The following is a 13,221-nucleotide window of genomic DNA, read 5'->3' on the forward strand; positions in this document are numbered from 1 at the left end:
CACAGACCGGCACCACAGCCAGCGCTGTTAGCCACCTTGTTATTTTGGCAGGCGCACATTTGAGTTTCTAATCAAGGTTATTTTATGCCTGCCAAGCGCGCTCTTAATGCCCAAATTACATTTTTAGTTATCGTTCTTGGCTGTGGCTCTCCCCCGCTCCCCCTCTCTCTCTCCCTCTCTCACTCTCTCTTTCTTTCTGCTCTTCTGCTTGTTTGTGTGTTGAGGCTTGTTTCCGCCTTTATGTGGGTGTCTTGCGGCTGCCATTTGGCATGCTGCTGCTTAACATTTTGTTGGGCAATCTAAGCGGCTTTTTGGCAACGCGTCGTATGCGTGATAAATTCAAGTCGGTTTCGCTTTATCCCTAATGCGGCATGTTTAGACATTTGCACACACACACAGAGAGAGAGAGAGTGAGTTTTGTGGCCGCCAGCTAATTGGAACCGAGCTCACGGCTGAGAGCTCTGCATCCGCTGCTGCTCTGCCGTACCATAACAAAAGCCAATGACAATTGTCTGCCAAGACAGGATCCATTATCGTTACAGTCAGACAAAAGGCGTGGCACTGCCGTTCGCCTTGACTTCTTGGCTGCGAAAGCACTGCCAAAAGAAAAACCAACCTGAACACGATTATTGCGATGTTTGTTGTTATTGTTGGGTCACATGCAAATCGCTTGCCCAACCAATTAGTTTTCGCAGTCACATTTAAAGTGCCATCAAACACTAGGCGCACATGTGTGCATGTGTGTGTGTCTGTTTGTGTCCTGTTTAATGGACTCCACTGGATGATGCTATTCATCATCAATCAATACAACGATTGCGCCGTCGCTGGATTCGGGTCAAAAGAGTTTGTCAAACGAGCGACGCTGCATTCACTGTCTATACATTTCTCTCTCTCTCTCTCTTTCTCTCTTTCTCTCTCTATATGTATATCTCGCTCTGTGTGCGCTTGTGTATCTGTGCAGAGCACTTAATGCGGCAATAAGCAAGGATACGAATACATGACAACATGCATATCTGGGCCATTGGCATTAAGTGCTTGTCAATTTGCATTGATTTGACACTCTTTTTTTTTGTTGATTATTCAAAAGATGCATATAAAAAGGCTTGACTATGCTTGACTATCGCAGTGTTATGGACTGGAAGATAAACGCCAGTTAATATATACGTGCGGCTGGACATTTGAAATATTATAGTGGCTGGCTGTAATTATATATATTATATAAAAATATTATTTAAATTTACTTTTTGTTTAATTTGCTGGAATGTTTTCATTCCTTTATGCTTTTATAAACGATCAGAACTATCAATAAAGTAAAAAGTAATTACACTTCGAATGCCTATGCTGTATGTGCAATGGTCTGCATATAAACGTTGGGATAAAGAATCAATAGAAATTCGAATGAATAAAGTCAAGAGCTTTTTATTAAAAATATGTGAAAAATATATTACTTGAAGCAGTGTAAATACAAATAAATATAAGCTTGATTCCAAAAAGGATCTGTTTTGAGAATTATAAAAATCTTTATTCAGTTACATTTCTTAAAATATCGCTAGATAAAAAATTTTCTTAATTTTTCAATAAAAAAATAAAACAAAATTAAATACATTTCTTAGCTGAAGACTTAAAAATTCACTTTATTATTTAATAAACTAATTAAATAAAAGAAAATATAAAAAGGGCTTTGCTATTTGCTATGCGATAGCAGAAATCATTTTAATATTAATATTTGCTCTTCATCAATTTCAAATCTCAATTAACAATAAATAATAATAATAAAAAGACATAAAATAATTAAATATCCTTTCACCATTTTTCACTCTCATTGCTAATCAATATTAATATGGAAATTTATTAATAAAAATTTGCCAGAAATTCTTATCGAAAATTTGCACAAAATGAATTTGGCTTTTTCAGTAAACTTTTCAGCAAGTAAAATTTTGTATCTGTTTACTATCTTTACAGCTGACATGTTCAAGGCCAGCGCAGAGTCGAGCATTTTATGTTTTCGGTAAGTGCGGATAGATATTGAATAAATAAATAAATAATCGTTATAAGTGAAATGTGCCCAGACAATTTAAACTTTTGCGGCAGCCAAAAGACGCGACTCCACCGGGCGGGCGCTCGTAAATGTTTGCGGCTCTCACACACACACACACATGTGTGTGTATATACACAGGCAGTTACAAACTCTTAAATAGCTAATCAAAAATACATACACAGACACCATGTCAGGGAAATGAGGAAAATTCATAAAAGAGCTCAAAAGGTTTTGCCGCTGTCAAAGCAAATACAATTTGGCAAACGCTTTAGCAGCTAAATACATATATATGTATGTGTATGTGTGTCTGTATATTTATTAGATAAAGTTTATTAGACATGGAAACCGAGCGTAAGCCAAGCTCTTAAATTAATCATACGCCATGTCAGCCAACACACAAGCTCACATACACATATGTATATGTATATTAATATATATGTGTATAAAATAAAGTTCACTCCACATGGAAATTTCATTAAATTTGCGACCTTTTTGAAGAACTTTAAGCCAGCTGCTGTTGTTGATCTTGTTAAGAGCAGAGACCTACGCCTAAACTGTCATTGGTTCAAATCGCATGTCATTGACAGTTCCAAATGACCCGAAACTCAAACAGGCTCTATATGACTCTATACGAAGGGTATATGGAAATATGTGTGCGAGTGCATATGGGCGTCGAAAGGTATGCATACACAGAGAGAAAAAGCTATGGTCGAATAACGAAAATTGTTAATTCAATTAGGAGTTGCAAAAAGTTGAACTCATTCGACATTTTTTAACACAATATATTTTTTCACTTAAAAATTAAATTAAGATGAATTCAATGATGTTTAAATACAAAAAATTCAATTAATTTAAATGCAAACTTTATTTAAATATTTTTATTAAATATTCAAATAATGAAAAAAAAAATATATATACATATACATATATTTTTTGTTGTATGAAATTTAACTAAAGTTTATTTATTTATTTTTTTTATTCACATTTAATTAATATAAAAATTTCATTTAACGTTTGTATAGTTAAAGTTGTAAACAAAAACCGAATTAATTTATATATATATAATTTATAATTAAATTAAATATTATAGTTTGAGACTTCACCAGTTTGCTTAAAATATTTTCATTAATATTATATATAAAATGCACTTGAAAGTTCAACAAATCATGTCGCTTTCAACACTCAATTAACTTTCAGCAATACTTCTATGTTCCACATCTAACGAGAGATTCTTTGACTGTCTGCTGCTCTGCATATAAATGTTTACATATGTGTGTGTACACATTAGTGTATGGGTGTACGTATGTGTGTGTATATATATGTACATATATGTCAAGCGCTTTGTTCCAAGTGTGAACTATTGTTGTTATTGTTGTTTGTGTGCTTGTTTGTTCGTTGGGCGCTTAAATGTTTGCCTACGTGTCAGGCGGCTGTCAGTGGCAGTTGCCTCTTGTTGTCCACACGCCCCAATGCCATATGCTGGCGCCTGTTTTATGACAGTTCATTGATATTCATTCGAATACGTGTGTGTGTGTGTGTGTGTGTGTGAGTGTGTGAGTGTGTTTAACCCTTTTGTGCCTCACTTGACTGCCGCTTAAATTGCCTTCAATGCGTTTGCTAGACAACAAAAGTGTGCCTGCCAGGAAATTCAATTAAAAATCGCAAATGACACAGAGAGGTCTACCAATGCATCTATATGAGACTCTATATGTGTGTGTGTGAGTGAATGTGTGTGTGCCCACAAATCGGCTTACGTTCACTGTGTCCTCCGTACCATAGCAATAGCTGGCAAATGTGCTCAAGTGCCAGCAGCTGGCAAAGTCAATCACAAGTTTGATTTCCTCTGCCGTGCTCGCACTCCTTTGCATGCTTTTTATTGCATACTTTGCTGCGCTTTGCAGCGCTTCCTCTGGCCACACAATCAATATGGCCAACAGATTCGTTATAGATTCATGTCCGGCATCAATACTTTCATTCTCTCTTCTTCTTTTTTTTTGTGTGTACCCGGAATCCATTTATGCCTTCGTTTCTATTTTTTTGCCTGGCATATGCACTGGCTGTGTGCACTTTCTATATGCGCCTCTTCTTCGTCTTCTTCTTCTTCCTGTGCTTCTTCTTGGCTGTAAGTTTTTGTTGCGCCAGCTGTTTGGCATTTTCTATTCATTTGGTGTCTTTCTTTTTTCATTTCTTTTTTCATTTTGCTCTGGCAGTTGGCAAACTCTTGACGGAAATAATGTTTTATATCTGTCTGCTTTGGCTCACTCAACTCGTTTGGCTTTAAAGTTCGAGTGTTTGGGGCGCAAAGTTCTATGAAAACAAAAAACCAAAGCTCACAAAATCTCATCAATTTTTCAATGCTCACCTGAGAGCGCTAGAGCCAAACAACAGCCGCAGCCGCAGCCGCAGCAGCAACGGCAACAAAATTAGCCAAGTTTTCTGGCCAAGTTCCAAGCGAAGCGTAAATTTCATCCAGCCTCCAAAATACATTGATATACATATCTCTCTCTCTCTCTCTCTCTCGCTCTTTCTCCCCTTCTCCCTCTCTCACTGTGGTCTGACAGCAAGACACTTAATCCGCACGTTTACACCTCAACGCACACACACAGAGTCCGCAACGCAAGGGCAACGAAAGGGGCAGCCGGGCGAACGGGGCGTGCGGGCGTGCCTGCGGCTGAAGTCGCAATAAATTCGTGTATCTACTTAATAATTAACTGGCAAAAGTTTCTGGCACCACAACAAAAGGGCCCATAGGCAGCCATATAACAATATGAGCCCAGACAGCAGCCAGTGTCAGGGCCTAGCACATTTACGCACAAAGGGGGATTCCTTGACGTGATAAACATATTCACAATAGTTCAGTTATCGTGCAGGCAGAGATCTGAAATGAGCATTATTGAAGAACAACTTTTAATGAGTGACTGTGATGGCATTAGGTTGGGTAATCGATAACAGATTGTTTAATTAATCGGTTGCCAAAGAGAGAAGACAGAAGACAGTCTTCGATCATAGACATCGATAGCCCATGCAAACATTATAAGAATACTTGAATAAGTCACACCAATAGCTCATGGCTAAAGTCAATTAAATATCGATATTGATAGCAGCTGAGTTATCGGTATGTAGTTTAACGTTGCATTGGAGTAACATTATAGGAAGGTTAAAAGATCTATGGCATAAAAGAATTGCAAGTATCTTATAAAATGTTAGTTCTCAGAGATGTTTTAGGAAAAAGATTGAAGGAAAAATTGAAAAAATCGGTATCGATTTTTATCGATGGCTTGTCAAAACAATAACAATATCTTGATGTTAAAGCTAAACAAAAATCAGTTCATAATTATATAAAAACATTTGCATAAGAAATTTTAATGTAAAAACAGAGATGACAAAAGCTGAAGTAGAGATGACAGCTGATGAAGAAGAGATGACACCTCAGAGGTTGAATTAAATATGAGCATAGTCATGGGGGGCGTGGAAAGAGTTGGCCAAGTCGAAAGAGTCTTTATGCTTAAAAGACGATTTAATGTTAGACATATTAAAAGAACAAAGAATAAATATGGAACAAAATGTATAAAAACTCAGGCTCATTGAGTTCGCGTTGACACGATACAAACTTAAAGACGTCATAAAGAGATCCACATTCGAAGGTCCTCATGACAGCTGGCCACAAAATAAAGTTACCTAAATGAATGAATGAGGTTGGGATACGCAATAGCTGGCGGATGTGGCGCATAGCGAGAGGATTACAAGCAAAATGTTGCGCTGTTTTAATTGCACTTGAACTCCGCCCGGAGTTGGACAAACAGCCCGCCCTGGCCATAGACCGAGGGAGCTCCCTGCTCGACCCTAAGCAGTTCAGGTTAATTTGCTCAGCGATGTTGTTCCAGTTGCTCATTAATTATAGCTAAGTCGGTGCCCTAATGATTTACCTGCAGATGTTGTTGTTGTTGTTGTTGTAGTTGTTGTTGGTGTTGCAAGTTTTTGCGTTTTATTATTTCTTGATTTCATTGCGCTGAGTGTGTTGGTTCGCCTGCTATCCTTGCCGCCGTCCGCCGTCCGCCGTCCGCTATCCTCGCCGCTTATAAATGCTTTGTAATCAAATACGCGCAGCAAAAACTTTTATTTTAATTTTTCTTCGCTTCGTTCTTTTTTTTCTGTTTTGTCTTTTGCTGCTTAGCGCACGCTATTTGACCGTTGAATTTTCTTCCTTTTTTTTGTATTATTTTCATTACGCCTACCATGCCACGCCCACTTATTGCGCATTTAATTAAGCAAATAGCAGCAGCAGCAGCGGCTGAGCTCGGCATTTTCTTTCACTTTTCTTTTGCTTTTGCCTGCTTCACTTATTTTTCATTTCATTTTCATTTTATTTTATTTTATTTTATTTTATTTTTTTTACTTTTTCTGTTTGACTTCTTTACGCGCTGGCTCTTTGATGCCTATTCTTTGGGGTTTCGCACTTGTTGCCCCATTTCGTTGCCCATTTTGTGGCATATTTTTGTGGCGATTTTGGGCTCGCTTCGTATTTCGCTTTGATGAAATAATTTTGTTCGCGCGCCAAGCGAAAGATCAGTTAAATGAAAAACTATTTGAAGTCTATGGGAATTTGAATTTTAAATGCGCAAATATTTTTGTCTAAGTATTACAGACTCACTCAGGCATATCTCTTAATATTTTTCTCTTTACTTATAATTTTTAGATATATTTTAGCCTAGCCTAGCTATTTTTTTTTTTTAATTGAACTTTAATTAATTTGATTATATTCACTCTCTCTCATTTCTCACTTATATTTCACATTTCTCCAGTGCAAATGAAGCGCATAAAAATGCATTTAAAGAACGAAGCCAACTTCAATTTGGTCTGCACACACAAGTTGTCTTTAAGCATAGACTCTTTTATTTTTCCTCTTCTTGTTCTTGTAATCAATATGTTTTCTAAACAGCTTAGCCTTGTTCGAGCCGCTTGGGTCCCTACGTATTTGGCCCAAGAGAGTTTTGATATTGTTTGCTTGACAATTTCCCAGTTCCATTTCAAAAACAACACACAGACACAAAGTCTGCAGACTTCCACTTAGTTGCATGCCCCACACACACACACACACACAGGGACACACTTGTGCAGCTGACAACCCCTTATGCACATTCGCTGTTGCACATTGATTTCTTTTCTTTTGGCGCTACCTTCGGCAACTTGTCGCCTGCCGTCTGTCGCCTTGCCATACGGCACGGCACAGCACTCACTGCCAATTTGCAACTAAATTGCAAAGCTGTCATTCGTGCAACCAACAACAACAACAACAACAACAACTGCTGCAAATAAACTGACTCACGTTGCCAGCAACAATTTAATACGGAATATGCTACGGTGCGACGTGACAACTGGGAATTGAGAATTGGCGAGAATTGAAGAGCTGCCGGAGAAGGACAAACCGCGCGAGCCGTGGAAGCAGTGGTAGCAGCGGCCGCAAGGAGTAACAACGCCACACGGCAAACGCTTCCCACGTACAGGCATTTCAGCTTAACCAAATGCCACGGTCGAGTGCAGGCTGCCTGGCTACAGTTACTCCTCCCACCCCTCGCTGGCTCCGCAGAGGCCGAGAGCCGCAGCGTAATTGAATTTTAATAAAATTGTAAACCAATTAACTTGTGAGTGCGAGCGCCTGTCTTGCCTGCTGCAGCAGAGTTTTGCATTCATTTGCAACAATTAATAATGCATTAAGGCGGAGAGAGAGAGAGAGAGAGAGTGTGTGTGCATGTGTGTGTGTGTGACAGGAGCGACTTGAGCCTAAATGTCAAGATTGCAGCAGCAGCAGCGGCGACTGCAGCGCAAAGCAAACGAGACAAGGTCGCCATGCACGGCCAAAGACAACTTAATTAACCTCGACCTTCGCGGCCAGGCAGCCAGGCGGCCAGGCGCTGGCCATAAGCGCTGACGTCAGACCCCGTCACCGTCACCGTCACCGTCAGCGTCAGCGTCAGCGTCAGCGTCAGCGTTTTGCCAAACAAGCCACGTTCAATGCCGTGAGCCGTGGCTGCCCGTCCGGGCCTGGTCAGCACTGGCTGACCATCATTGCCGCACAGCCACATTAAGACATCAATAATAATCATAAAAAACAAACAACAACAACAACAGATAGTTAATAATGCGTGTGCGTGCAATGTAAATATGAGCATAAAAAATGACTGCGCGCTGCGCTGCGCTAATTGCCAATTCACTAAAGCGACCAATTGGCCATGCAGGTGCAGTGGGGCAGGCGGGCAGGAGGGCGGGTGTGCGGTCATGAATCGTCACAGCGAATTGTAGATTTTGCGCATGCGCAGCGACGAGTCGCGTCGCATCGTGTCGTACGATCTGTCGCGCTCTCTGCCGGTCCTCACTCTCTTTGCCGGCCACGGCAAACCCGTTTGGCAGCCTCTCTCTCTCTCTCGCACTCTCTCCCTCTCCCTCTCAATGTTGCACAAGTGACGGCAGCTGTTGCTGTTGCCATTGCAGTTTCAAGAACCGGGTCAAGGTTGCTGCAGCGATCAGAGCTAGCGGCAAAGTCGAAGTCGATGTCGACGCCGACGTCGACGTCGCTTTCGCCTTGTTCGCTTTACATTGAAAGTCAAGTTCGTGCACATGTTTGATTGGCATTGGACATGATGCAGATTGAGGCTGGCACAGCTCTTGGCGGCAGCCTGGACAACTGTTGACTGCTGGGCCAGCCAACATGTTCGATAGGCAGGCAACATGTTTGACCAGAAGATCATTTGGGGATCATTTGAAGAGCTGTATATGGCTTATATACAACCCATGGATCTGTTGTCTCTTGCTGTCTCTGCTGGCAGAGCTGCTCGGCTCAGTCATTAATCAAGTGCCAGAAAATTAAATAAAAGTTCAACTCGATTATCACTGATGGCTGCAATATCTACACACACGCACACACACACATACATATATCATCTATATATATAAATAATGCTATTTATATACATTTATTATGCTGTGCTATTAATTTGCATGTGCAACATGCCAAAGCCCTGAGAGCTGCATCAAAAAACAATTTTCATTCAATTGAAATTTTTTATTTTTACTCTTTTTTTCTCTGACATTCATGCGGTGCAATTTGTCATTCGATTGAGTCCAGCAGGTGCGTGGAATATTATAAAATTACATATATTACATTTATTATTCAAGCATAAAATTGCACAACTAAATCAAAGCAGAGGGAGTAAAAATGTTAAAGCACAAAAAGTGAATGAAATAACAAAGAATAATGGAGTTAAAGCACAAAAAGTGAATGAAATAACAAAGAATAATGGAATAATATTTTTTTACTTAAATTTAAAATAGTTAAAAAATTGTTTTTCCGATAAATTTTTAACAAAAAATTAATATAAATGAAAAGTTTATTTAATAGTCAATTTTTTTGATTCATTTCTTTTGTCATATTAAATCAATAGGTTTAATTAACTTGTAAATAAATGGCCTTTGGTTATTTTCATGCCAATTTATTTTGCCAATATATATATTTAAAATATATATATATATATATATATATATATATATATATATATATATATATATATATATATATATATTGGCAAAATAAATTTTTTATATATATTATTTTTTTTATACATTTCAAGTTAAAGTTCTTAGTTTAGGCAGTTAAAAATGTTATTACTCATATATTTATAGCAGGCAAACAAAGCGGCTGTCACTCAAAGCGTTTTTCAAAGTCAGCAGAGCACCCCATTTGGCCATGTATACGCTATAGTCTATAAACTATATGTATGTGTGTATACCCTATACGCACAGCAGTCTGGTTTTTCTAGTATAGCACAAGCTGTCTAGCACACATCTGTTGATTTAGATGCAACACACAGCGATTTGCCGCTGTGACGACCCTGAAAATGCAATGAATGAAAGAGCTGGCTATAAACTTTGAGTGAATGAGAGAGACAGAGAGAGAGAGAGAGAGAGAGAGAGTGAGAGGGGGTGTGTGGGTGAGAGAGCACAGCTTGACAGCCTCGCTGCGCATCGACAGCTCACTATTGTTGTTGTCGTCTTGTCCACGGGCCGTGGCTCTGACTGTGAGTGTGACTGTGACTGTGACTGCGCGGCACATTAACAGCCAAGTGCAACCACATTTCCAAAAACAATGCCAAGCAGCGACTCGAATGACTTAGATGCGGGGCAGTGGCAACAGTCGCGGATTACGCAGCCCTGATAAGCCGAACGACTTGCAAGAACAGCGTATGACTAAGACGCTCAGCAATTCACACACACACGCACACACGCACACCACACACAATGTTACTTCGATACTTGGCGAGCAGAAAAAATCAATTGTCGCAAGGTTAGCAATGGACACTGAGAGAAATATCGCAGGCCAATCGCAAAGCCAAAAGCCAAAACGTTGCGTCGCTGATCTTGAACCAATTGCAATTTGTTAAATGCTGCCAGGGTCGCAGCAGCAGCCAGCCAAAGATATATATAGATATATAGTTTATATAGATAGGCTGTATCCATGCCATGCCATGACATTGATCTGATCAACATTTGCCCTCAATTAATGTTGAATGTGTGCGTGTGTGTGTGTGCGTAATGCACTTGAACTTGTGCCTCGCAGCTGCATTTGTCGCTTGCAGTCGCTGGCCATGCGGCGTATGCGCAATATTGCGTTCACACTTTACCTTATTTGCACATTGCGCATACGCAACGTTGCACGCTGACCTTACAAGCGCGTCTAATTAGACCTGGCCAGTCTGTACGTCCGTCCATCCGTCCCTCTGTCCGTCGGTTCGCTCAAGTACAGTCGACTTCTCGGCTTACTGTTTGATTATCAATTAGCTAACTGCCCGCTGACAAAATATCGCGAATGATGCGCGTTCTCACTTGCCCCACACTGCTGCCCCTCGCTGCTATCACACACACACACACACACACATTGTACGCCCGGATTGCGACAAATCAAGCCAATGTCACACACACACACACACACTGGCTTTATGTCATGCGACATTCGTGAGTTTTGCATCTGTTGAGCAACCAGCAAATTCTTGTTCTCTTTTTTGTATGCTCTTTCGTTCTCTCTCTTTCTCACTTACTCGCTGTCTCTCTTTACCTCTGTTGTTCTCTTTTGTGTGGATTTTTATCGCTCTGCTTGCAGCGGCAAGTTGCGTGCCGAACGATCGCACACACACACATACATACCTACAATATGCTCTATATGTAGCATATAGTATATATAGTACTACATTTACTCTATATATAGTTGTTTTATGGGCAGCGCTTAGTGATATAACGTATACAAATAATAAATACATATATTTGTATATTTCTGCACAGCAGGCATATTTTTAATAATAATACATTAATTGGTAAATTAATCTCATTTGGGTTTTATTGGATTTGTGTGCATATTTAATTATAGTTAAATGATTAAATATTTAGAAAGGGATAAAGGGATTGCTTGAAAGCGAAATTAAAATCAATAAGAATAAGAATATATTTTATTTATTATTATTATATATTTATTTTATTTTATTATATATTTTATTTATTTATATATATTATAGGCTCAACTGTGATAAATCAGTTCTTGCATATATACATATAATATTATAAATTTTTATTCTTCCCTATACCATTCCTTTTGCTTTAATTAGCTTCGTTTGTTATGCTTAGCCCTTTTTTATGTCATATATATGATCTTATTACACAAACTTGCATTAAATAAATTCGATTTGTTCCCTCTTGATGATTCATTAGCTCACTGTGAAAAATCTGAGATGCATCCAAGCGATGACGTATTCAAATATTTCAGACTCAGACTTTGCTTTGATAATCTTTATTTCATCAGAGCTAAGATGATGCCAACTAACTGAAAATTATATAAAAAATATTACTTTAATATAACCGAATGCTTCTTTTATTTAAAATTAGATTTTTAAACGTTTTTTTTTTTTTTTTTAAGATTAGCTAAATTAATACGCATTTTTAGAAAGCAGACATGCTTCATAAGAATATTAAAGAAAGTCTTAAACAGCTCTAGAAAAATAACAGAAATTCAATTTCTTCGCAGGGAAACTGCAGTATTTGCATGTATGTATACACATATATACATTTATATATATAAATATATATCTCAAAACCTGGTTCAAAGTGCAGCTTCCTTCTTTTCATATTGCTCTATCTGTGCGACCGGGAAAATAAATATTCAAAGGAGTCACTGCTCAAAGGACACACAATCAGTGGCAGGCACGTGCCACCCAAGAAATTCTTTAACATACATATATACATACATATATATAAATATATATACATTTTTTATACTATTATATTTTTTCTGGTAGCTTCTTAGAAGACTGTCGTCTGACAGATTTTTGCCGACAGCTGTTTGCAGTTGTTGCATTTTCGCCATAAATTGGAGTCTGGCCAAAGGCGTTGGCCATAAAAAAATTGGTTGAATATTTGGTTTATTGCGTTGCTGAAATAATTGCAATTTATGACGTTGAGGCTGAAGCCAGCTATCGACGCGTGGCATCAGCACTCGTAAATAACAATAACAACAACAAAAACAGCAGCCAGATTCAGCCGCTGGAATATTTAATAAACAAAACTTGCGCTAATCATTAAATTATGATTAATGTGCCGACAATTTTGGCAGCCAGTCGACAAAGGCAAAACAACAACAACAACAACAGCAAAAAGAAACGAGCAACGAACGTGCCCCGGACAAATGTCGGCATCGAGTTTTTGTTGCTGTTGTTGCTTTGGCTGCAGACAACAGCTGAGGCTGATTGAGGCTGAGCACTCGAGTCCTTGCAACATGCTCACATCTTCTTCGAGTTCAGGCATTGGGCGTATTCTGACAATGAATCTTGCCAAATAGTTCGAGATGAATTGCACAAAACAAAAAAGTGCTGAGCATATATGAATACATATTTGATATTTCTGCACACATAGATATGTGTATGTGTATATGCATGTGTATATTGATGAATTTTGAGATGAGTAAAATATTTGTGCGCTCTTAAGGCCTAGAGCTCTCCGCCTGTACTCGAGCATTGCCTAAAATGTTGAATTGTTGTGAGACGCCCATTTCTGCACCCTTAAATGCTGCAGAGTCCTTCAGCTAATACCAAGTGCTACACTATTTTGCCCAAACATACATATATGTAAAAGTTTATTTATGCCTG

The 13,221-nt window shown here is 38.8% G+C and overlaps 1 protein-coding gene across 5 annotated transcripts in view; it reads left to right on the top strand.

Annotated features, from left to right (window-relative positions):
* LOC108658003 (uncharacterized) overlaps nucleotides 1-13,221 on the top strand; it is a 48,791-nt gene that overhangs the window by 13,666 nt on the left and 21,904 nt on the right. For all 5 annotated transcript variants that reach the window (XM_030386585.2, XM_030386584.2, XM_089257526.1 and 2 more), the window contains exon 2: nucleotides 1,963-2,008. The gene's annotated coding sequence lies outside the window, so the exon portion shown is untranslated. The remainder of the gene's footprint in view (nucleotides 1-1,962; nucleotides 2,009-13,221) is intronic.

This window comes from Drosophila navojoa, chromosome 3 (assembly GCF_054131105.1).
Source record: "Drosophila navojoa isolate 15081-1374.11 chromosome 3, UAZ_NAV_1.0, whole genome shotgun sequence".
In the NCBI taxonomy this organism is placed as follows: domain Eukaryota; kingdom Metazoa; phylum Arthropoda; class Insecta; order Diptera; family Drosophilidae; genus Drosophila; species Drosophila navojoa.